The sequence below is a fragment of the Dermacentor andersoni genome, chromosome 8 (assembly GCF_023375885.2).
Source record: "Dermacentor andersoni chromosome 8, qqDerAnde1_hic_scaffold, whole genome shotgun sequence".
Taxonomy (NCBI): domain Eukaryota; kingdom Metazoa; phylum Arthropoda; class Arachnida; order Ixodida; family Ixodidae; genus Dermacentor; species Dermacentor andersoni.
Window position 1 is genome coordinate 15,001,262 of NC_092821.1, and position 24,613 is coordinate 15,025,874.

Below are 24,613 nucleotides of genomic sequence, written 5' to 3' on the forward strand. Positions count from 1 at the left end.
GTGAGGGACCTTATCGAATGCTTTTTCGAAATCTAAAAATATTGTGTCAGTTGGGATGTTACGATCTAGGTTTACAATGCACAATGTTTGACTACATGGCGTCATTTAGCATGAAAAAGCGCTTGTGCGCCTAACACCTCATCGGCAACGTTCTTCTACACAGAATGCCATGAGCTTTCGTATCAATCGGTCACAATCTCAAAAAGTGGCTGCTCCTTTGTTAGTTGGAATGTAGCATTAATGTAAAGCACATTTGATGTTCTAACAAAAATAATTGTGCCTTCTGATCCCTTAATTATCCGGACTGATTCCTAGTGTTATAGTAGCATAATCGACACCATCAGAGTCAGTGTGGTGTATAATTGCGTGTATGATGGGGGGCGGGGTACAATAATTTTGGCAACCTTTCCGGATGACTTGAATCAGTATTGTGGAATGCTGTTTGTTTCTTTCACTCATTGTTAGCAAAAATCACTTTGGTGGCGGCAACAGGTATAATGTAGTTTGCTAGCGCTCCTGCGAACATATAAATTGTGTAGGCATCTGTGTTGACAAAAACCCCCGCTCATTCTTTGCCGGGAGCTAAGGTCTATTTAGACAATTAAATTTTGAGCTTACACCTGTGGCTATTACTGCTGTATGAATGCCCACCCAGGAGGGCTGCCCATAACATTTTATTCCATTATAGTAACGCTAAAACTTTGAACAGCACTTGAACCTAGACCTTTTTAAAAAATGACCCATTTCCTTCTTCAAGTAAGGAAAATGTTCCACAGGAAGACAGAAACTTGAAGCCATCAACAGTGCCATGTATATAAACAGCGCTCAATCTTTCGCAATCTTGCACATTGTTATCATATTGCCCATCCTATTTTTTTTTTCACAGGCTGTTCTTTACGGTTGTATGGTCATACCCAGTTTAATTTTAAAGTCCTTATTTTTTAATATTTGGTCAATATATTTTTTCTTCATCGGCTTTCAACAAAATGTGTATTCATAATGTGCTTTCATTTACCATTTACACCGATCTTCACCCGATGCATATTGATACAACATGTATTTTCCTTAATTCTTTGTTACTTTTTTACAAATGTGCAAACAGTTTATCTTAATTCCTATTTTGACTTCTGGGAAGACTAAGTCTACTGGAATAATGATTGCTTACATGTGTACGTCGTTTTCTGTTTTGGTCAGCCCTGCTCCTTGCCAGAACTGACAGCAGTGCCAGTACCGGCTCCGTCATGATCACCACTACTAAGCACACCCTTCCTCCATTTATTTTAAAACTTTGGCTTCTCTTGACCTACTATATGCACCAGCTTCTCCTCCCCCAATGAGGGTAGGGGCCAGTGAGCTATGCACAAAAAGTAACGATGCCAAGTAAAACATTTGTTACCCTGATGACAAGCACCTTTGTTGAAATGGCGGCTATCGAAACATTCCTTGTTGCAGCAATGTTGGTCTACGTACATGTTTTTCTAACACAGAAGTTACTACTTTGTTGTGTTCCGTAATTATTCTTTTTTGCCGCTCTCCGTAGAATGGAAATTCACGAATAATATTTGTTTCTCCCTGCAGCAGCAAGTTTATCCTTGCAAGGCGCTTGGGGTCAAGAACAACTTTCACCAGGCAAAAGTGCAAGACGAGGGATTGAAGAAAATAAAGTTGCTTCTGTGATCTAAAGAACTTCAGAACTGAAATTTTGGACCTTGTATATATGCTGTGTAATGCATTCATATCACAAAATGTTTTATCATTTGATCTATGTCAGTGTGTTGTCAAGACAATTTTCACAATGGTGACCTGCTGCTTTGTCTATGAGCTGCCTTCATGATATTTGCATAAAGGGGTATGTACTATCGTGGACAAAAGTACCCTGGAAGTGCGAGCGTCGACCAAATTGCGTCTTTGTGTTAAAGGACGCTGGAAACAGTGGGTGACGTATGCACATCCCGAACTCAGATGTTAGTGCGGCTGATCCCAGAAGATAGCGCACCACTAAAATTCGGTCGACGCTCGTGCGTCCTGAGTAATATTGTGGTACATTCTTCGAACAACGGATATGCTCTGCAAGACGAAATACGGGAAGCACCTGTACTTTATTGGATATTGTACCAATTCAGCATACAGTGTTTTTCTTTTTCTGAATACGGCAAACACCTGTACTTTAACTGTTATAGTAGAGATTCAGCATCCCTTCCCTTTTTTAGGTACGAAAGCACTCACATTTTGTGTTACGGGCTTTCTTTTATGGTAGTCCGTTCTACGGAAATGACCGTTCTTTACTTACAGAAAAGCGTTAGGTCTCACAATACTAGCAGATTTGCCAATAAAAGAGGGAAGCTGTTGCGGTATATGCAGACATCTAGAAGACGATGAGGATAGTGCTTTGACAGACTCCGTATAGTGGGACTGGGAAAAATGCACAGACAAAGAATACCTCTTTATTCTGACATTTTTGCAACCTCAAGGGGAGTATGGTAGCGCGATTCAAAGACGGGACAATTGAATCGCGCTACCATACTTTGAATCGCGCTACCATACTCCCCTTTAAGATGTATTACCAACAAGCCCACATTGCAACCCTCGTGAACTTTTGCAACAGGCTGTTCCGCCGTCTTGCTCAACGTATCGACGTCTCTTGTTCGCGTTGAACAATGACAATGCTGTAAGAAGCCCACAAAGAGACCGAAAACACTAGAAGGAAAATTACTTGCACTGATAATTGAATTAAAGAAGTGGCAAATTAATCGAAACGAAAGTGGATAATAGAACAACTAGCCACATGTGGGATACGAACCCCCGTCTTCGCAATACGGTGGCGCTCGCTAACACTCCCAGGGTCAGTTTTAGTCGTAAAACATAAATAGCTAAAGAAAGTGCATAGGAAAATGGCGCCGCGGTAGCTCAAATACTAAGAGCATCGCACGCGTAATTTGAAGATGTGAGTTTGTATCCCTGCTGCAGCCAGTCGTTTCATCTACTTTAATTTCGAATAATTTGTATTTCTTCAATTCAGTTAGTAAGTACAAGCAGTTTTATCTGCTGTCCTTGGTGTCTTTGTTTGTACGCTTCTTCAACCCACAGCAACTTTGAATTATGTTTATGTAGTAGTTCTTTAACGTCATCGAGATTTCGGTGAAGACCACTGACATTCTAATATAGTATTTATGTATCCATAGTTAGCATTTTGTGCTCTTTGTTTAAGAGGTGAAAACTATGTTAGCATACAGGGCCCATTTCGGGCGCCATGATTCGTGATTTGTCTTTTTGCGCGCTTCTGAGAGCTGCGCCGATTCTTCGGCGTCTGGAATGCCGATACACTTAGTGACATATCCATTGCCTCCGCCGAAGCGCTGGAGGCCCGCTCACGGTGCAAGCCCACGGGTGTTTCGGGCTTCTTTGTGCAAACAGAGACTCTAGAAGTCATCAAGGCTGCAGGCCGGAAGGACTGCTCGCTCTTCTTGCTGGTTGGCGAGACAGCACTAGTTGATCCCTAGTGGGGGCGAGTGGCGCAGCGCTGGTTCACTTTGCGTAGTCCGCACGGCCACCGAGGAGCGTTTTCGGAGAAAGAAAGCGCCCATAAATAAGGGACGTTTTTGCGCTTCTTTGAGGGAAATGTTTTAATTTACTTTGAGCATGATGACTTCTTTTGCCTTCTTCCATGGAGGACATCAGCGAGGATGTGTCCGGTGTTCACCATCACAGTTTGCTCTTTGGTGTGGGTCGTTGCAGTTGCGCACTTTGCACAGGTGGTAAGGCCTCGGCAGTTCTGAGAGTCGTGATGGAACCCTTAATGTCTAAAGGAGCGTCGTTGGCTTGGAATGTATGGTCTGACATTTATTTTGAATTTGTCTCTTTTGATCGTGCAGCGTGCTTGTACGAAAGGCAAGTGTAGGGTGTTTTGTCTGAATTTCCTTGTCGTCTCGTCGGATAGAAATTCGCTGCACATTCGTGACATGTAGCTCTTTCCAGGCCTCTAGGAGCTCTGTCTAAGTCAATTCTAGCAAGTCCTGATCTGATACTACCGCTCGTGCACAATTCATTCTACGATGAGGGCTTCCAGAAATTTGTATGTCACGAAACGAAAGGAGGTTTGGCAGATTTTCATGCTGAGCTTTATCACGGACTTCGAGAATTCCACCACTGACCATTTTCACGACATTGTATCTAGGGCTCAGAGTACCGGTCAGGCTTTTTGCAACAGCCAAAGGTAATACTGTCGTTACAGCCTTTTTGGGGTATTCACTGTCAATCACGTGGAAACGTGGGAAAATTAGGCGCCCTTAATATAAAAGTTGAAAGATTCATCGGTGTGCCCTCTTATTGAGAGAGGACGATCAGCAAGCTTGGTGGGTGAGGAAACCATACAAGTTGGACTGATTTCTGCAGTGGTGCAGCCGCCCACCACGGAGCCCAAAAGGGGACGCAACAGGATCTGTGTATTAGCAAGACTTGCCAACGGCAGCTGTTCACAACTATAACCAAGCACCATTTAACCAAGGTTGCTACCACAAGCAAGGTTAACCCTACCTGCCTGGAAAATCAGAATTTTAAAAGTGAGAAGACAGGAACGATTGAAAATGCGAGAAAAAGACGAAGGTTCAAGAGGACGACAGGAAAAAGCAATTACCGCTTTCCTCCGGGTAGGTTCCCGGGAGGGTCCAACCCTCATGTGCTCAGGTTCCTGGTGTCACGACACACAAAATGTCTGCTGGCGCAGATTCTCTTGCGGAGGTCCGTGGTGCCTCTCGTTTCAATGAAGCTATCAAAGCTCAGCGCACTGTTTCCCCATCGCAACTAGCTTTCAAGATAGGGCCCGCGTGGCCGCACATGGCTGTGCCATACGTAGCCGCTGCTGAAGTAGCGCCCTCCCCAAACGTTCCCCCCTGTGGCTTGAGCGCGATGGAAGACGGCACGCATCTTTCGTGCTTTCTTCCAGTTTGCGGCAGAGACTTAGCCACTTTCTCGAATCCTCCTCGCCCTCTCTCACACGCACGTAGAGCATACGGCATGCGGCGACGATGATACTGCACTAGGACTTTATACGCAACATGACGGCAGTGCCGGTGATGACGACGACGATGGCGCAAATGCGCCTGCAGCGTTCATATTGACACGTGTACTTATCTTTATCGGGCGAACACGTTTCGCCGCTTAACAACTGTAATCGCACAGCGAGGGACGCGCTTGCATGTATCCGACGTTTCTGGAAAGTTATTGATGCTTCTACCCGGCTGTCTGTTGTCGCCGAACCTTGTGTTATCCGATTCCATCGCGTAACGCGAATGGTGTAGAACTTTGTGGAAGGCACGCGGGTCCAAACGATTAGTCTGGAACATTCGACGACTGCTCTATAAAAGCCGACGCGCTTGACCCACTGATCAGATTTCCGACGATCGCCGACTGTGTTCGCTGCTTTCGTTGTGCTATAAGTGTAGCCTGTTTTGTGGGCACAGGTTCGCCCAATAAAATCTAGTTTTGCCTTTCACAGTATTGCTACTGTGTTCTTAACGTCACCACCACGTGACATCTGGTGGAGGTGCTTTGCGTTCATGTACCGCTAAATACTTCACGTCGATGGACCTCAAGTCTGGCTACTGGCAAATAGAAGTCGACGAGAGAGATCGCGAAAAGACTGCCTTCATCACGCCAGACGGCCTCTACGAGTTCAAGGTCATGCCATTCGGGCTGTGCTCGGCGCCTGCAACGTTTCAGCGCGTCATGGACACGGTGTTAGCCGGACTGAAGTGGCAGACGTGCCTTGTTTACCTGGATGACGTCGTTGTCTTCGCCGGAAATTTCGACGATCACCTTAGGCGGCTTGCGACAGTGTTAGAAGCCATCAAGTCATCAGGGCTCACTCTGAAGCCGGAAAAGTGCCGTTTCGCTTACGATGAGCTTTTGTTCCTAGGCCACGTGATCAGCAAATCAGGAGTACGCCCCGACCCACAGAAGACAGCTGCCATCGCAAAGTTCCCGCAGCCAACCGACAAGAAGGCAGTGCGCAGATTCCTTGGCATGTGTGCCTACTATAGGCGCTTTGTCAAGGACTTTTCACGCATCGCGGAGCCGCTAACACATCTAACCAAATGGGATGTCGCGTTCAAGTGGGAAACGCCGCAGGCCAAGGCATTTCAAGAACTCAAACGACGCATGCAGTCGCCGCCGGTACTTGCACACTTCGACGAGGACGCCGATACCGAAATCCACACTGACGCCAGTAGCCTAGGCCTCGGTGCCGTCCTAGTCCAGAGGAAAGAAGGACTTGAAAGGGTGATATCGTATGCTAGCCGGTCGCTGTCAAAAGCGGAAAGCAACTATTCTACGACTGAAAAGGAATGCCTCGCCATCATTTGGGCTACAGCTAAATTCCGTCCTTACCTCTATGGCAAGCCATTCAATGTCGTCAGTGACCATCACGCATTGTGTTGGCTAGCTAACTTAAAGGACCCTTCAGGACGGCTGGCGCGGTGGAGCCTCAGACTACAAGAATATGACGTCACGGTAATATACAAGTCCGGAAGAAAACACTCCGACGCCGACTGCTTATCGCGCGCCCCCATTGATGCCCCACCGCAAGACGACGAGGACGACGATGCCTTCCTTGGGATAATCAGCGCGGAAGACTTCACTAAACAGCAACGAGCCGACCCGGAGCTAAAAGGTCTCGTCGAGTATTTGGAAGGGAACACGGACGTTGTCCCTACGGCATTTAAGCGCGGGTTGTCTTCGTTCACGCTACAAAACAACCTGCTCGTGAAGAAGAACTTCTCACCAGTCCGCGCCAGCTACCTTCTTGTTGTACCGTCAGCGCTGCGTCCAGAAATACTGCACGCCATACACGACGATCCAACCGCTGGGCACCTCGGATTCTCCCGGACGCTGTCGAGAATACAGGAAAGGTATTATTGGCCGCGTCTGACCGCCGACGTCGCCCGTTACGTCAAGATATGCCGAGACTGTCAACGACGCAAGACACCACCGACAAGGCCAGCAGGATTACTACAGCCGATCGAACCTCCTCGCCGACCATTCCAGCAGATTGGGATGGATTTGTTGGGGCCGTTTCCGATATCAACATGCGGGAATAAGTGGATCGTCGTGGCAATGGACTATCTCACCCGTTTTGCTGAAACTAAAGCTCTACCAAAAGGCAGCGCAGCCGAAGTGGCGAAATTTTTCGTCGAGAACATCCTGCTGCGACATGGTGCCCCAGAAGTCCTCATCACCGACAGAGGAACGGCTTTTACAGCAGAGCTCACCCAGGCCATTCTGCAGTACAGCCAGACAAGCCACAGGAGGACAACTGCCTACCATCCGCAGACGAATGGTCTCACGCAGCGCCTGAACAAGACCCTCGCCGACATGCTAGCAATGTACGTCGACGTCGAACACAAGACGTGGGACGCGGTCCTACCGTACGTAACCTTTGCGTACAACACGGCGGTGCAAGAAACAACACAGATCACGCCGTTTAAGCTGGTTTACGGCAGGAACCCGACGACGACGCTTCACGCCATGCTGCCGCACGTAACTGACGAAGAGAATGTTGACGTCGCTAGCTATCTCCAGCGCGCCGAAGAAGCGCGACAGCTCGCCCACCTGCGAATCAAGAGCCCGCAGAGGACCGACAGCCGACACTACAGCCTCCGACGACGCTTCGTCGAGTACCAGCCTGGCGACCGTGTTTGGGTCTGGACCCCAATACGCCGACGAGGACTCAGTGAGAAACTACTCCGACGCTATTTCGGACCCTACAAGGTCATCCGACGTATTGGTGCTCTGGACTATGAGGTCGTGCCAGACGGCATTTCGCATTCACAGCGGCGCCGCGCACGATCTGAAGTGATCCACGTGGTGCGCCTTAAACCCTTTTACGGACGCTGACGAACTTCGTCATTTTTGTTCTTTTCTTTGCTACGAGTGCTTTTGTTTATTACCTTCGTTTGTTTGCAGCATCGGGTCGATGCTTTTTAAGAGGGGGGTATTGACAGGGTATTGAAAGCACGCATCTTTCGTGCTTTCTTCCAGTTTGCGGCAGAGACTTAGCCACTTTCTCGAATCCTCCTCGCCCTCTCTCACACGCACGTAGAGCATACGGCATGCGGCGACGATGATACTGCACTAGGACTTTATACGCAACATGACGGCAGTGCCGGTGATGACGACGACGATGGCGCAAATGCGCCTGCAGCGTTCATATTGACACGTGTACTTATCTTTATCGGGCGAACACGTTTCGCCGCTTAACAACTGTAATCGCACAGCGAGGGACGCGCCTGCATGTATCCGACGTTTCTGGAAAGTTATCGATGCTTCTACCCGGCTGTCTGTTGTCGCCGAACCTTGTGTTATCTGATTTCATCGCGTAACGCGAATGGTGTAGAACTTTGTGGAAGGCACGCGGGTCCAAACGATTAGTCTGGAACATTCGACGACTGCTCTATAAAAACCGACGCGCTTGACCCACTGATCAGATTTCCGACGATCGCCGACTGTGTTCGCCGCTTTCGTTGTGCTATAAGTGTAGCCTGTTTTGTGGGCACAGGTTCGCCCAATAAAATCTAGTTTTGCCTTTCACAGTATTGCTACTGTGTTATTAACGTCACCACCACGTGACAATATATTTGCTATCACAAGAAACGTTTAGGCGTATCTTTTAGAGAAAGGAAGAGGGGTGAGTGGGTCAGCGAGCGAACAGGAATAGCATTATGAAAAAAAAATGAAGCTGGACAGGCCGTTTAATGCGTACCTTAGATAACCGGGGCACAATATATTTACAGAAAGGGTGCCAACAGAAGGGAAGTTCACTCGAAGGAAGTGCAGGCGCAAGTTGGAATCAGCTAGTGCAAGAAAGGGTAATTGAAGATTGATGGGATTACCCTACGTCTGATGAAGATGAAGGCCTCTCCCAGCGACGAAAATAGACTGATTAAGATGACGGCGAGAGCTAATTACCTAAGGCCTATTTATATTCATGGCACACATGCGAGGTTTCATAGAATCATCTCACAGATTCGCAAACATTGTTCCGATGCTCTTCCTCCACATCTGGCCTTTCCTCTAATCAAATCACGTTCCTTCAAGTATTCTAGCCATAGCACTCATATGGACACTCCACAATTTCTGTCGCCGTCGTCACTGTGTTGTTCCGTAGACCAAGTGCAATAAGATTGTGGCCGCGAGTCGTATGCTCTAGATGCGACGGAAAGATGCGGCGGTGAGCCGAGTAGGATGGTTGTTTGGTGTGGTGCGCTTTCTCGTGCACGCAAGGCAAGAGCGCAGCGAAGTTGTGCGGTGACCTTTCATCCACGCGAAGGGGCAGCGGGCAGATGTGCGCAGGATAAGAGGAAGTGGGAGGGAGACAGGGTGGTGCTTCTCCTCGCTCGTACTCCTGCCACGCCGTGCTTTTCCTGTCTTGGATGCAATCTGCGGAGGGTGCAACACCTAGGCAACCCGATATAGCTGATGGTGTAGTGTGCGCTCTGTTTTTTTTGGCGCTTAGTTCACGTTGAAGCGAGAGGCAAAGGAAAATACGCTCGAAGGTGCTACTGCTCCTCATCACGCTAGCGTTCTGACAGCGACTGTTTGCGGTGATCAGGTGACATGCCTTTTAAAAAATGGTTCTGGGCGCAAAAGCTAAGACACGGACAAGAAAAGAAAAAAAAAAACAGTAGCACCTTCGACAGCTTCACTGCACCTTCGAAACACGGACAGCTTCACTGTGTGTTCGCGTTTGCCGCCGCGCGCGTCGCACCATGCTTTTTCATTTTATTTGTATGCGAATCTTTCCAGCCATTCATAAGGTCGGCAAAACTATTAAATTTACTGCTAACTTACCGTATGCTTCGCCTCTCACGCACAACTGCAACTTTTTATGTGACAGTTATATGTAGAAAGAGCATAGGTTAGGGCGTGTGGGTATTCCATAACTCAGGTTTTTAGCGCGCGAGAAGGGACGAGAGACAGAGGCAAGACGCTGTGTCCACGTCTTGCCTCTGTCTCTCGTCGCTTTTCGTGCGCTAAAAACCTCAGTTATATCTAGAAACAGCAACGTAGGGGCACATGGTCAATGCTCTAACGCTTATTAAGGTAAAAGGATCTAGATCACTGAATTTCTTCCCGAAATCCATCACGCCTGCTCTCAAATCTACACTCGTTTAACGTATTCAATAAAACCTAATCGCGCGTTGCTGCATCTTCTTCCATTGCAATGATGCCCCGACAAAATTGAACGACGCCCTTTTTTTCCTGACAACTTGGACAAAAAGAAAAACTATTGCCTTAGTAAACAAAGCCGCAAAACAAAAGATATAGTATGCAAGATTTAGGCAAAGAACGACAGAAAGCTGAGCTAGTTGGTAAGGATTCATTATGCAAAATAGAAGTGAGGCGTGCAGACAGGACACAAGAGTAGAGAAGTGGGCAACACGAACGCCGACTATCAGCTGAAGTCAGAAAACAGTTGTTCTTATTGTGCTTCACTGGACAAATATTTGTTCGTTTTTTGCCTTTTACCCGCTCCTTTTGATTGTAGTGTAGTGTAGTGTAGTGTAGCGGTGGCCACTGTGGCTGAGCGCCTAAAGAAGTCGGTTTCGAGAGGGACGGACGTGATTACAGAAAGCAGTAATAGCAAAAAAGAGTAGTGGCTATTTCATATATTCATTCAGTGCCGCACAGGCTTAGAAAAGTTGCTAGCAGATATGATGTTAATGTTGCTTTCACTGCTCCCAATAAGCTAGGTAATATATGCGCTGCCGTACAGAATAAAAAGGAGCGGGTAAAAGGCAAAAAACGAACAGATATTTGTCCAGTGAAGCACAATAAGAACAACTGTTTTACTCACTGTCGTATGGGTGTGGCTTATAAAATTCCCCTTAGCTGTGGCCAGTACTACGTAGGGCAAACGGGACGGTGTATCACTCAGAGGCTAATGGAACATAAAAGGTCGTTAACCGGTGGATCGCCTTCTAATCTTTCGCTACATTGCCGAGATTGTAACTGCACGCCAGAGTTAGATAAATGCGCGATATTGTACAGGCATAAGAATGAAGATACGCGTCTTATGGTAGAGGCATGGCATATCTATAATGGTGGAAGTGCGTGCGTGAGTCAGCCTACGATTACTTTGCACAAGGAAGAGATTAAGTGCCTTAATAGTTATCTCTCACGTAGGCCGGCACGTGTACCCGATTGACACGTGGTGTTACCATTCCTGAGCATGCACAGATGAGTTTTGTGTCTTCTTTCTCTTTTCGCCTCAGTGCTCCCTTCAGTTGATAGTCAGCGTTCGTGTTGTCCACTTCTCTACTCTTGTGTCCTGTCTGCACGCCTCACTTCTATTTTGCATAATGATTTAGGCAAAATTTATATTGAAGCCTACCATGTTTATTTTTACCCGCCGTGGTTGCTCAATGGCTATGGTGTCGGGCTTTTGAGCCCAAGGTCGCGGGATCGAATCCCGGTCACGGCGGCCGCATTTCGATGGGGGTGAAATGCGAAAACAACCGCGTACTTAGATTTACTTGCACGTTAAAGAACCCCAGGTGTTCGAAAGTTCGGGAGGCCTCCATTACGGCGTGCCTCATAATCATGAAAGGGTTTCGGAACGTAAAACCCCATAATTTAGTTTCTTTAATTAAGTTATTTTTTTCTGCCAGAGAATTACAATGATGTACGTACATAAAGGGTAGAATGACAGGACAAAACCTGCATAACGACAGCTTGACTGGCCTCACCTCCCTGTCTGCAGCAGGCAGCAAGAGGCAGCCTCTAAATTGTTATGAATATATAAAGCCACATACTGCAAGCAAGTGGAAAAGGTTTCTAGATACACTAAAAATATAAAATACCCGTTTGTCTATAAAAACAAACCTTAAACCCCATTTCGGGTTCACAAGCTTGAGCATTAGGCGACCTTTAATTTTTAAAACGTCACCGAAGTGATATTTGTAACACGTGGGTAGTCAAACTTAGACGACGACCTTAACTTTTTTTCGAATACACTTGCGAAATCTAAAACGAGCAGCAGAAACTATGACAGTCGACACTGGGTGAGAGGCAACAGCGAAGCTTGCCCTATGTCAAGATCCAGTGACCTGCTTAAACTTGTCAATTTCCACATCAAAAGCACTTCAACACAATTTGAAAATGCTTGAAAGTTGAATCCCTCCCAGAAAACTTCTAGACTACTGAGAGGCAAAGCAAGCTAAGAAAGGACTCTTCAGACTGCTTTTCAATTTCCTACACTTCAATGCATCAATCCTTCGAAGTACGCTAATTTGTCTTACTTTGAACATACTTTGCCAAAGACACCCCAAACCTAAGACGCAGAACCGAAGCAATGACAAGAAAAAGGCAATACTAGCTCCGGCTAACAAATAATTTGTATATTTGGAAAACAGAACATATGAGCACAAGCTTGTGCATTAAGCATATGCCACGCCAATTCCCATCCTCTAATCTTGCAGAACCGTTATCCATGCTCACGAGGGATATTACAATGCTTAGGTAAGGAATTTCGGCTAACGCTTCTATTACAGTCGGTCTTTGTAAAATAGGCTTTCATAATTTTTCGAAATAGCATCGCTGTGTAGATTTGAAACGGTGGCTGCGTGAAAGAACCGTTCTCGTGACTTTCCTTACAATGTGTTGTCAAATTCCAGCCATGAAATCTATTGTTGCACCCCACGGCAGTTTTCAAGCTAAATCATGACACACAATTGGGAACACCACAGCTATAAAAACAACGCCACATAAGCTGAAGTTTAAGGCCTTTGAGTTCCTAAGGGCTGTTATATATCGAGGCTGTCCACCGAAAAAAACTGCGTTAACACTGCACGTGTCCTTTCCTTCAAAGACACAGAAATAGGGGAATACGTTTCTGACCAAATTTTTTGAACTGGATGCATGGCAACACCACATGCTATGGATTTTACAAGAGCACCTAGAAGCGTTGAAAGTAGCCAACACCCTCATTATTGCGGATTCTAAAGCGGTTGTCACCCAGTTGAGGACCTCAAGGCTCAGAGCATGATGTACAGGGCCTACAGTACCGTGTTCCCTGTTCCCTGCGCAGGGTAGCCAATGGGTATTTAGGCATTTAACATTGCTGTCTTTCCCTCCATTTTCTCCTGTTTCTGTACAGACTGACCCCTTGAAATGCGTCAGAAATACATCGTCATAATGATCAGCCTATTTGTTTGTCTGCTGCAGGACCACGGCCTCTCCCAGCGATCTCCATCCCTGTCTTGGGTTAGCTGACTCCTACTCACCCCTGCAAATTGGATATTTTCGTTAGTGCACATAATGTTCTGCCGTACTCCCTGCGCTTCCCTTCCCGTGACATCCAATATGTAACTCTAATAGTCAAACGTTTATCTGTCGTACGCATTCGATGCTTTGCCCAGCTACATTTTTTTCCTTCTAATGCCAACTGGAATATTGGCTACACCAGTTTGCTCGCTCATCTACACCGCTGTCTTCCTGCCTCCCTTGACGTTTCGCCTAACGTTCTTCGTTCCATCGGCCTTTGCGCAGTCTTTAACTTGTTCTCGAGTTTTTTTTTTCAGCTCCACGTTTCTGCCCTATAAGTTGGCACTGCTAAAATACCATGAGCGTACACTTTTCAACGACAGTGGTAAACTCCCAGTCAAGATTTATTCGCACGGGCCCTAGACGTTCCAACCCACTTTTATTCTCCTGCAAATTTTTTTTCTCATGATCAGGGTCCCCTGGGCGTAAATCGCCTAGATAAACGTACTCCTCCACAGAGTCTAGAAGCTGACTGGCGATGATAAATTCTTGTTTGTTGCTAGGTAACTGAGCATTAGCTTTGTCTTCTCGATATAAATTTTGCATCCTACTTTTCCACTTTCAAGGTTAAAGTCCTCAATCATTGTTGCCATTCATCCCTAGTCTTGCTGGACAGGGCAATGTGCTGTGCAAACCGTAGTTTGTGGATATACTCGCTGCTTATCCTCACTTCTAAATTTGCATTGTCTAAGACCTTGAATAGTTTTAATCATGCAGTGAATAGCATTGAAGATATTTTGTCGCCTTGCCTCATCCCTTTCTTCATAGGTATTTTTGCATTTTTTTGAGGAGAAACGTAACTTTGGAGTGTTTGTAGATATTTACCAAGATAATCACGCAGTTTTCTGTACTTCTCGAACACGCTGTTTCTCCGTGACAGCTTGTATCTATACTGAAAAAATGCCTTTTCAATATCTATAAAAGCCATATAGAAAGATTGATTTCACTAAAGAGATTTCTCAATTACCTGAGCGATGACATGGACGTGATCCATTGTAAAAAATACCTTCCGGAAGCCTGCCTGTTCCCGTCGTTGATTGAAGTCAAGAGTTCTGCTGCCTCTATTGGAAATGATCTTGGTGAATATGTTATCCAATACACAGCGCAAGCTGATGAGCTTACAATTATTCAATTCTTTACCGTCTCTCGAAACATATATATATATATATATATATATTGTTACCTGCAGAGAGGCACAAACAAATGAACTACTTACAATGTACTTACATGAATAGCGCAGCCAAAGAGCAAGGTTGACGCTAGCTTGGGCCCAAACCGAGATCCCCGCCTTGGTCTTCCTTTGCGCCAAATCTCTCAAGCGCCTTTTGTATCGTAACGATATAGGGAAAGAGATATGTAAAACAGTCGTAACAAACCAATTAGGGATGCTTGTCGAAGGGTTCTTCGAGCTATTAATTTGCTACCTTGATTCTACGTCGATAACCTAGGAAGGCCAAGCGCTAATTGGTTCAGAAGCAAGTTGTCTTTATATCATTTTTTATCATTTAAATGTTTATTTTAAAAGCCTCCGAATACTGCCATTTCGTTAGTCTGTTTAGATTCTAGAGATGTGTAGAGGTTAGATTTGTAATTGGAAACAAGGCACTTTTTTTAGCTTGAGCTGGAAAGTGGTAGCAAATACCGGTCCAATGAAACGTGTGGAAAATTATTCTTCAAGTATTTATGCAAAGTTGACAATTCTGTAAATTTGAATGCTGAGAGTTTGTGAAAACTACAATGGAGGTATCAGGCATGTATACACATACGAACTGTTTGCAAAATACTACATGTGTTTCGCTTGCCAAGTATATTCCTTGTGAATTCTACAACATACTAATAAAAAAAAATGCGCACGTACCTTAGCAACTCAGGTTCTATTGAATCCACAACCCATTGCCCTACGTGAAAATGATACTTGCCCACGTTATGAATTATTCAATGTGAAAATTCACGTTACAGGAAATAACTAACTTTACCAACAGCAGACAAAAGAGAAGAAAAATTTTGAAACACAAGGGACTTGATGTCAATTTAACAAAACGTTTACAATTTAACAACTTATGCAAAAATTTTCTTGGCGGAAATTGAGCTGCTTACTAATTTAGATGCACTTGGTATAGGGAACTCATCATTGTTGGTGTGCTATAATCTATCAAAATAATCTGCCCGAACAACGCCATTGTATAGAGCAATACATTGGCTATACAAAACGAAAGAACGTACAAAACTGTGGTAGCATCCAAAGTCCCCAACGAAACTACCAATAAACAAATCCGACAGAACCCTTCTCGCGGTGGCGCTTGACGGTAATGCTGTCAACATTGAATCTACGCGTATATTGCGTCATAACCCCCTGTCTCCATCGAAACGAGTTATGTATGATGCGCGTACTACAGCGGCATTTGTCTTTCGCGCTTTCCAAACAACGCTCTCTGCGATCTAGCTGTGCCGCAGGGAGGCCTACGAATGGCCTCTGAAGTGATTGGTGCGAGGGTGCGTGCGAACGCCGAGAAACGAGTCGTACTGAGGCCGGGCTCCTCGCTAGCGCTTCGAAGATGCTGATGATAATTTATTGGCATCCCCTTTTAAACAGCGCGATGACAAATAGTAATCTAGCCTGCTTTAGGCAATTAGGTTTGCTATGTAGGCTAGTAATTCTACCATTTTATTCTGACGGCAATTATTGGACACTGTCGGTGAATTCTCGCAGTCGGCGTCGCCGTATTGTCCCGTATGAAGTCCAAGGGCAATAATCGTCGCCGCGCGCTTTATGCTGTATGTGCGAGTGAAAGCACGCCAGGGCTTCACGCCGAGGTAGCAAGGCGGAGAGCAAACTCACCGTCTTCGCGCGAAAGGCCTTGGGGGGAGCGAGATAGTCGGCGCTGGGCCCAGGCACAAACGGCGTATTTCGCGACCAACTGCAAGGGAAACTGATAATCGCGGCTCAATCTCGCTCTCGAAACGGAGGAAAGTGTCGGGAGGATGCGTTGGAGGGAGAGGGGGCGGCGGCTGCTCCACCAGATACTCGGTATTTTGCTCGGTGGCGGGCGCTCGCGCCCATCGTATCTTGATAGCAATCTGCAGACAGCTCATACCTTTGTGCGTGCTGCTTTCTCGCCGCTTTACCAAAAATCAATGTCTCCATAGGTGATATCTGTCGACGGACAGCTGATGTCATGCAGCTCAAGTCAGGTATTCTTTTTTTTTTGGGGGGGGAGGTCACTGACAGAAATCTCTCTTGGACCCCTCATGTGAATTATGCGAGAAAACGCCTGGCAGGAATTTGCCATATGTTTAACTTTCTAGCAGGAAAGACCTGGAGAGTGTCAATACAATCTGCACTACATCTGTACAGGGTGCTCTTATTGGATTTCTACGGTACAGCGTCATCTCCAACACCTGCAGGACTAACCTGAATACAATCCAGAGGATCCAAGACCAAGCCATCAAGATATTCCTTGGTCTACCGCGTAGAGCGTCAACGACCTAAATTATTGCAGTTGGTCAAGATTACACTATTAGAACGCACATTACCATTGAAACGATGCGTGTGCACATAAGACACTTCACCCGGACCTCTACTCACCACCTCGCAAGCCTCCCTGCAGAAAGGTGCCGCACGAAATTCAGTGGAACTGTCTTCGCACACCGTGAATCTCTCAGGTCAGGTTACGCACCTGCGGCAAGACCTTCGATTCCTCAATGGTGTGTGAGCCTTGCTGAAGTAAACCTTACAATCCCACGACTTCAGATAAAGTCGGATTTGCCAGCATCAGCACTCAAGCAACTTACTTTACTCCTCTTGTACGAGAAATACAGCGACGGCACACAAGTCTATACTGATCGTTCAGCTACATCAACTAGCTCCGGTAGCTCTGTAGTTATACCCACCATCGAAATAACCCAGCGATTCAAGACTACCCATATCACTTCGTCTACAGCTGCAGAACTTGTGGCTCTCCGCGACGCGCTTGATGTGATAAACCTGGAGGCTTACGAAAAGGGTTCTACTTAAATTGAGGACGACGCAACGAGCTATGGAAAGAAGAATGATATGTGTAACGTTAAGGGATAAGAAAAGAGCATATTGGGTGAGGGAACAAACTCGAGTTAACGAGATCTTAGTTGAAATCAAGAAAAACAAATGGGCATGGGCAGGACATGTAATGAGGAGGGAACATAACCGATGGTCATTAAGGGTTACGGACTGGATTCCAAGGGAAGGGAAGTATAGCAGGGGGCGGCAGAAAGTTAGGTGGGCGGATGAGATTAAGAAGCTTGCAGGGACATGGCCACAATTAGTACATGACCCGGGTAGTTGGAGAATTATGGGAGAGGCCTTTGCCCTGCAGTGGGCATAACCAGCCTGATGATGATGATGATCATGATGAATTTATTTCAATGGATACCAGGTGATTGTGGTGTCACTGGAAATGATGACGCACATAAGGCAACTCGGACGTCAAACAAAGAAGACCACTGCGTCCCTATTCCCCTCTCAAGGACCGACGCTGCGAGACGAATTCGCATTCTAGCTCACGCACTCTCCTTAGCAGAGTGGAATACCGCACATACAAGGCGCACCAGACTGCAGAGACTAAACCCTTCTCTGCAACTCAGACCTCCAGCCGGACGGCACCGACGCGAAGCGTCTCTTCTGTGTCGGTTGTGGCTACGAGTTGCCTTCACGAAAGCTTACTCAGCACTTATGGGAATGGCTGATAGTCCTGAATGTGGTGTTTGGAGATGCGAGGAGAACATTGAGCACTTATTTTGCCACTGTCCACAATTTCAAGAACGAATATAATCTTTGTCCCACACATTGAGGAAACTAGATGATCGTCCTCTGAGTGAACAGACAGTACTAGAGCACCGTCTCCACCAACGATCGGCTCAGAAGGCAGTGAAGGCACTTTTGTGCTTTCTGAGAAAGTCTTGCTTGCACGAGCAGCTTTCACTCTATGACTGTCTGTGCCAGTTTCTATACCCTCTCTCACTTCCCCTTCTCTGTCTTCTCCTTCTGCCTTCCCCAAGCGTAGGGTAGCCAACCAGACTCTTGACTAGTTAACATCCCTGCCTTCCTTATATCCTCTCTCTCTCTCTCTCCCTCTCTCTCTCTCTGGCCGCTGTTTGCGGTGAAGCGACAGACAAGAAGGTCATATTGCTCGCTGCTGCTGTCATGCCTGCTCACGCCAGCGTTTTGACATAGTAACTATATGCACACTTCAAGCGCATTTGTGCCGTCGCTGTGAGTTTCCGCATAAAGTTCAAGGGCGATGAAATTGTCGCCGCGCGCCGTATGCTGTATGCGTGAGTGAACGCTTGCGAGGGTGATCCGACAATCGCGGCTCAATTTCGCGCACGAAAGAGAGGAAGCGCGCCGACTTCTGTCACGCGCAAGGCTAGAGACTATCGGTGCGTTCTCCTCTGGGTGGTCTGTGCGCCTGCTCGGGCTACTCCGTCTTGAAAGCCATCCGCGAAGGGGACAAGATTCGCCGTGGGTAGGCAGGGGAGGGGGTGGGGCGTTCTACTCGGGGAGGCGGGGTCGGCCGCGCACCCCGCCCAGGCTACTCTATCTTAAAAGCCATCTGCGACGTTTACACATTCCACCGGCACAAGGGGGAGTGGAGGACGCGGCTCAATACTAACGATACTTTTTTTTCTACCAATACAGCAGTCTTATTTAGACTGCTGACTGGTTGACGTTTGCCTTCACTTTATATCCGAGTGCTTCTGGAAGAGGTATGTTACCTACGGGTAACGCCTTGTGTCTGGACTTGCTGCGCGTTAGTAGTGCAGCCAGAAAGTCCGCATGTGTAACAAGTCTGCAACTTCTAACCTCCGTCTGCATCTTCTAACATCCGTCTCTATGCTGATGACTGCGTTCTATATGAAGTGATTAACTCTTCTAATGATCATTATCGCCTTCAAGAGTCGTTTTCTAGGTTTCGCGATTGGTGTAACACTTGGCAAATGAACATTAATTTCAATAAAATCGTTCTGATGTCTTTCTGCAACAAATCTTCCCCCTCCCTTTTCAGTTACTCGTTCGATGGCTGTGCTGTAGATAAGGTTTCTGAGTATAAATATCTTGGTGTCATTATTACGCATAACATGTCATGGTCCAAACGCATTGATTACATATGCAGTAAAGCACTAAAAAAATTAGGTTACTTGATTCGAACGCTAACCCGATCTTCTAAAGACACAAAGTTACTAATATATAAATCTCCAATCCGCCCTGTTCTTGATTATGCATCTGTATTTTTGAGCCTGCATAAGCAGTTAGAGATTAATAAACTAGCAACAATACAGAAAAAAGCTGTGCGATTTATATGTCATCGTTACGATCGCGACTTTTCGCCCTCTTCAACACTTTCTTCCTTGAACCTAAACACGCTCTCTTCTCGTTACCGTGTCGAATCATTAAAATTCTTGCATTGCATTGTCGGTTCTTCGGTTAGGCTCTCAAATGATAACTACATTAACTTCGCGCCGGGATCATCAACGACACGACATCATGACCTAAACTTAATATCCTACTACGCACGCACTAACATGTTCAAATTCAGCTTTTTTCCCCGCTCAATCGAAGAATGGAATTCATTACCTGGGTCCATTCGCTCATGCTCATCCCAAATTTTTGCAACCGCCATCCTCGGTGCATAATCGGGCTCACCCATGCCCGGTAGCATTTGTATAACTTCTTGTGTATTTTCCTTTCATTAGTGCTCTTTTGTAAAAGTGTTACCCGCCGTGGTTGCTCAGTGGCTATGGTGTTGGGCTGCTGAGCACGAGGTCGCGGGATCGAATCCCGGCCACGGCGGCCGCATTTCGATGGTGGCGAAATGCGAAAACACCCCTGTACTTAGATTTAGGTGCACGTTAAAGAACCCCAGGTGGTCGAAATTTCCGGAGTCCTCCACTACGGCGTGCCTCATAATCAGAAAGTGGTTTTGGCACGTAAAATCCCATAATTTAATTTTTGTAAAAGTGTTCACTTGTGTTTACCGCTGTATATTCCATTGCATTTTCTGTACCTTTTCTGAAGCCACTCCTGCTGTAGCGCAACTTGCGCTGCAGTATGTATAGATAAATAAAAACAAACTAAATAAATGTGTCCTCCGGAAACGAGAAGCGTGGCACACTGGTGCTTGCGAACGCTAAGGCTGGTTCCCTCACCGGCAATCACTCTGTGGCCCATACACAGTGACCCAAGCTGGCGAGAGGTTCATGGAAAAACGGCACATACTAAGTGTGTTCATGATGCCGCTCTCTGATGCGTTGGCGTTAGAAGCATTACATTAAAAGCTGCCCATACACAGTTCATTACTGGCGCAGCCTGTTAAAGCGTCTGGTTGCTGGCTTTGGAGATCCCTTGTGACGTGGGTTTAATACCGCCCAGCGTCGAAAAAATGTAAGGGGTCTTCCTCGAAAAGGTACGGCTACAGACGCCAACTATTACATACCCTGAAACCCAAGTTGCCACCGAAGAGGTTAGTTGAAGAGAAGCATAGACCGACTGGCACATACTCAGTGCTTGAACTTGGTGTCGAAAGCTTTCATTGAAGAATTGTAAATATCCAGTCCCGCATCTAGTGTGACCATGTCGGCGACAAGGAAGTTCGTTGAAATGCGGGAGTTATGGTCGCATTGTCACACACTCGACTGGACTGACGGTTTGTTTCGGACCCTGTTCGTTAAGCACGGCAAACTGAAGCGCTACCCATTCGAGCATCGAGTACTCAGTAAGCCAGGTAGGTGAGAAAATGGTTACGCACAAGTAAACATATATAGAAAGATAGATAGCCCTGGCCTATTGCAAAACTCAGCACCAATTATCCAGCGCCATGCCTCCATGTCGGAGTATGTGCCCTGTGTGGTGTGTCGAATGCTAGAGCGCTGGACTAACGCGGCATACTGAAAGGCGCTGGGTACTGGTCACAAAAGAGCTATAGAGATCGAGAAATGCGGTGCCTGGCTTTCGTATAGCACTTCTTGACTCCAAGCAAAAAGCACGTATTTTTTTAGAAGTTCTTTGAGAGGGCGTGCAACGTCAACAATATTACGTACGAATCTGCGACAGTAGGAGCACAGGCACACAAAGCTTCGAACATCGTTGGCACAGGTCGGCATAGGGAAGTCCTTGACTGAATCGACTTTATCTGGATCAGGCCGAATGTCAGAAGAATCGACACGGTGTCCTAGAACAGTAAGTTGCCGGTGACCGAATTTGCATTATGAGTTCTGTTGGAGACGCACTTGGGGCGAAACAGGTGCGGCAGCTTCAAACTCCTGTCGGACGATACGCACTGTATTCTCTGGTGCAACAGAAACGAGTGGTACGTGGATGTCATCGCACGTAGATGTCAAAGGCGTGTTGAGGAGGCGTGAAAATTGGTACGCAATACGACGACTTTTCACTTCTTCAATACGCCGGCATTCGTTCATGACGTCCTGAACTGTGGAGGAGAACTTGAAAATGAGAAAGTTAAACGTGTCGTCCGCTATACCCTTGACGGTGTGGGCGACCTTTTCAGCTTCCGGTATATTTTCACCATTCTTGCGGCAGAGCGCTATAACGGCTCGAATATATGTCAAGTGCGACTCGGTGTAGGTCGGAACACTGCATGCAAGCGTTTTCTGAGCTTCACAACGGCGTCCAATTGGCTTGCCAAACAAATTGGTGAGCTTTTGTTTACATGCATCCCCAGTCGTGATTTCTTGTTAGTAGTTCGTAAAACGAACTTGTGCCGTTCCCGCAAGGTAAAATATTGTGTTGGCTAGCATGAGTACGTGGTCTCAGCTGTGGAGTCCGCGCTTAATCGTTCGTGCATTTGCAGCCTGTCTTGGACATCAGTGTTGTCACCGCCGGAAAATACACCCGGGTCAGGCGTTGGTATGAGCACGAGATGGCGATTGGTGGTAGTCGGTTCGGGCACGGTCGGTGAAGTGCCTGAAGTACTCTCATCATTTTGAGTAGGCGTGGCAGATTGAACCAAGGAGAGTCCGCTGCGTAGATCCGCCTTGAGTGTTGAAGAAGCTGCATTTTCCAACAAAATATTACGAGAAGGAAAATATGTATAATATATTCACAGGTTATATACAAAAGGCCGCTTCGGGTGTTACTCAAGATTGCTGCCAAACCACGCGAACCTCACCGAGCGTCATTGTCTTCTCTCTCTTCATCTTCATTGCTGACATGCTGGCTAATTTTATTCGAACTAACACCTAATGTTCTCCAGAATTGTGTACCTCAAGCTAGAATAATCTGCTAGCCATTTCGATCCTCGCTTATTCTTCAATGATAACCACGAGATTGCTAATCGCCTCAATGATTAGCTCTGCACTATCTTTATCTGTATATGATAAACCTGAACCTCTTCGTGTTATAAAGGAAAGCGATGCTAGAAATTTGACTAATTTGTGAATATCTGTTATTATTGCGTTAGTGTTCATAGGAAAGGATAGACGAAACCAAAGGCCGTGATTTTCTTTTACTAATTGATCCTTTTCACGGCAATACCGTGGGCGCCACCATCTTTGTTCACGTGGCGACGCGCACATGGCTTACCTTTGTTGGCTGTGCGTTTACAATGGATTTGCATGACGCCGGTACGGCTCAGCAAACCGTTGTTTCGGCGAGTGCACCGACTCCACTGGCTACACCAACTGCACACAATAGTGTGCGGACGGTGTAGTAACTGTCACTCCTGCTTCGGCGCATTTATTGAAGTGTGCGCTCCTTGATTTGTTATTGATGTGCTGGCGATAGAGTGGGCCTAAGTTTGCGCTCGAGTTGGGGTGGATGTGTGTATACCACGTGCGAGAAACTTACTCTATGCCAAGAAGCGGCGCTACTTCCTTTGTCACCGTATAACGAGCGGCACTCACTCGTGCAAACGTTCCGGGATTGAAGTACTCTTCTTTGAGGTTAGGGCTTCAACGCTGGCACGTGAGCATTTTTCTTTTATCCTCGTGGGAAGCCACGCATCCCAAAGAGCCGGTGATACAGGCGGTTCTTTTGTAGCAATGGTCTGTGGACATGAAAAGGCAGATTCATTTCAGTCATTAATATGCCACCTACAATTTTGCAACCAACTACAGCACATGTGTTCACTCCACCGCTCCATATTTTGCAGCATAATAAATGGAATACAGTGCGTAAGCGAAAAGTCAGTTGCATTTCCGACAGCTGATCTCAGGGGCATGCAGAAGAGATAATGGTTTGGTATTCGTGCGCTTTCGCTGAAGCAACATGCGATGTGCTGTCGGAAGTGCTATCTGCTTTTAAAGCGAAGCTTTCTATGTCTCACTGATTCGTCCTTGAGTGCCGGAAACGCACTGCAGGAAAGCCAACACACACATCTGCGTAGAACACTACAGTTAACATTCACAGTACCGCGCCAGCGTCGACAGGCCGGCTGGTCAGTGCCTGATAACGGCGCGAAGAAAGGAGCTCAGCAAGAGTAGTGAATAGTGAATGCGCACAAAGTTCACTGGAAGCGCAAGTTAAGTCTGCTAGGCATGACACCACCCCTGTCGTGATTAACTGAGCTTCCCGGCTTGTCGGAGACAAAGTGCGCGTGAACGTGGGCTGGTATTAAGATCTAGAAAAAGAATCAAAGCACCCTTCTTAAAGAAAGATGGTTGAACGCAACGCTACCCATGCTGATTGTACATATCTTCATCGCGTTACGCGCGTCACGCCTCTGGCAGTCAACCACAGCGATCTCAAGGCAGTACTGTGCAAGTTTGGAGCCGTTCGTGAAAGTGTGAGTGTGAGCGTGTGCCTGTAATCAACGGATACATGATTTTATATAAAGGCTATGCAACCTAACTAATTGTGTCTTCAGTGAACTTCAACGTTCAAAAAGTACAGTCCTAACACGCTATCAAATCACATGTGCATTGCATCGGGTCGCTGAGCATTTCTTGGGTTTGTTGCGTGGTCGTTGGCTTTGGACTTTGACTGTGATTCAGTTTGCATTGGGACAAAGCTCCGCGTTCAAACATGTTTCTTTTTTTTTTGAGAAACTGGCTTTGAATTTTCTCTAGAGTAAAATATTGGTGAAAAGGGTCAATAACCGTACAAATAAAGCAGTCAGTAAATGCATCACAGCAATTAGGTAGTACGGTGCTTAAAAACGTACAAGTAGTGAGGAAAAGCAAAAGTAAAGTTTATGAAAGACCACCTGTCACAGGTGAGAGCTGATCTTATATCTTCCGCGTAAGGCATGCAGTGCTTAAGCAGTCCGTTGCCGTGGCGGCGACTCTTTAGCCCAGTTTGTTGGGA